Source organism: Apium graveolens, chromosome 9 (assembly GCF_009905375.1).
Source record: "Apium graveolens cultivar Ventura chromosome 9, ASM990537v1, whole genome shotgun sequence".
Lineage (NCBI taxonomy): Eukaryota > Viridiplantae > Streptophyta > Magnoliopsida > Apiales > Apiaceae > Apium > Apium graveolens.
In genome coordinates, this window is record NC_133655.1 from 102,066,686 (window position 1) to 102,069,161 (window position 2,476).

The following is a 2,476-nucleotide window of genomic DNA, read 5'->3' on the forward strand; positions in this document are numbered from 1 at the left end:
TTGAAGGTACAATTACTTTGCTGATTTGAACTTGAAGTTTCTCCCCCTCACTTGGTCCTTTCTCCCCCATACTTGGTTCTCTCTCCCCCTTTTTGTTATCATCAAGTTGAGGAGTTAGGCCTTGTGCTTTAGCTAGTTGTATGAGAAGATTTGTCTGAGACTGTTGATTTTAAAGAAGGATGGCCACAGAATTCTCAATAACTTGAACTCTATCTTCCAGCTTGGCCAGCTTCTTTTCAGAATCTGATTCTCTCCTTAGTCTCAGTAATAGATCCTGTATGGTACCATATGGCATGACTGAATCCAGCTTCTCAGAATTGTAGGTCTTCAAGTCAGCTATATCCTTTTTGATTTCATCTACACTCAGATTCTGTCTGACTTGCTGTAGCTTCATTAGATGTAAAGAATCTAGGTGAGCTTGAAGAACAACCTTGGTACCAACATTTGAGCTCTTCTGAATGGCCTTTTGGATAGACATGATTTGTTTGACCAAGGATACATTGAATTGTCCAGGTGTGGATTCCTTAGTCAAGGCCCATTCAGGTAGATCAGAAATAGAACTTGGGCCTTCATCTCCCCCTAAGTTCATGCTTCCATCAAATGAAATAGATTCATCATCATTAGAATTTACTCCAAATTCTTCAGATGGCTCATCAGCTGTAGGAGGCATTAAATTGACAGTAGCTTTATCCCTTTTTAGAGATTCTGAAGTATGCACCAAATTTAATGTCTTTTCTGCCTCATCATTTCCCTGAGCAGCCAACAATTGATAGACTGACACAGGATGAGTAAAAGTGTCAGCATCCAAGGAAATGTTATCAATTACAGCCTTGTAATGTTGCTGAAATTGTCTTTCCTTTTCAGCATCATCCACAATCATTGACTCATGAGCAATGGCTGTATCCACCCTTATTTCTTATGTACCTGCTTTTCTCTCATAATCTCTCTTTTGTTGCATCAGGGTCTCACCCTGGCTCCCCACCCTCACACCATCACCTTCACCTACTAAGGTGGGTCTCCTCTCACTCACTTTTGCCAATCCTGAATAAATGGATTGCTGATTTTTACTCTTTTCCTCTCCTTTTTCCTGGGAGCAACCCAGTGTAACACCCCCAGATCCGGGGTCGGGGATCCGGGTTGTCACGAGATCCATTTCCCTTAATAACACCCAATCTTAATACACAATCAACTACTCTGTACTGTGACCCCACAATAAACACACACCACACGTTATAGTCTCAGAGATGAACATCCACAAATAATCACAAGTCGTTTTATTCCACAATTATAAGTCAATACACCTTAAAAGGGTTCTGAATAAATTTACATTTCTTTGCCATTATTACAATTCATAAGTATACATAAATCTGGTACATCAAAAGTTGAAGCCTAGTCTATTGGTAGTTCCCTACCTCAGCTACAGTGACTTCAATGCCTATAGGAAGCTGCGGAACGCTTCCTATCCGCTCGCGAATTGGGAGCTTGGTCTTGTTCATCTTATCTATCTGATGTTGTATGATGAAAGAAGAAAGCAAGGGTGAGCAGCAAGCCCACCAAAATAATATGTATAATGATTAACAATATATGAGTCTACTCATAATACTCATGAAAGTCTTGGTAAAAAGAAATGAACCAAGTTGATAACTTAATGCGATGAAGTCGCAAAATATTCAGTATATATATATATACATAGATACTTTTCAAAATATTGGAAGTCCTCTTCCATGCATAATATACACAAAGTCCCAGTGTATAACTGTATATAAAAAAAATATCGTTGCAAGGTGATCTCATATATCTAACCTTGTCTCAACATTTTTCTGAGAATCTTTGTCATGCATAAGACAATTATTAATTAGATATAAGTTTAAAAGACGAGGTTACCAAATACCCCAATATACTTATATCTTTCCCAAATACTACTTGAACTACCACCGTTCAAGTTATAATCAGTTTTAAGAAAACATCCCATAGATGAGACCACAAGTTAAGACTTGAATAGATTCAATCTTTGAAATATTATTGAATGAAAAGGTTATGAGATACTTTATTTAATCCCGATATATGTATATCCACATATATACCTCTTTAAACATTTCCTGGAACCTCTGTTATGTAAAGTATGAACAGAGTTTGAAACATCCAATGAATTTTGGAAAGGAAAAGAATTTTGGCATAAACCCGATATCTCGCTGATCAGGCAAAGATACCAATAAGTAACCTTTTCTACTGTAGATGGATGAATTCCTCACCGGTCATCACCCTGGCCGCATTAGGACCTCGCGCTAGACCGTACCCCGGCCCCTCACGCGTTGATGGACTGCCACCCAGCCACTTACACAATAATAGACCGTACCCCGGCCTGTCGCTTATGCCGACTCAATGAGATGGGCTTACTTCCCGAACGTTGGGCAAGTAATCAATTCATTTACCAAATCTGCAACCTCGTTGCGAATATAAAACACACCACAGAGCC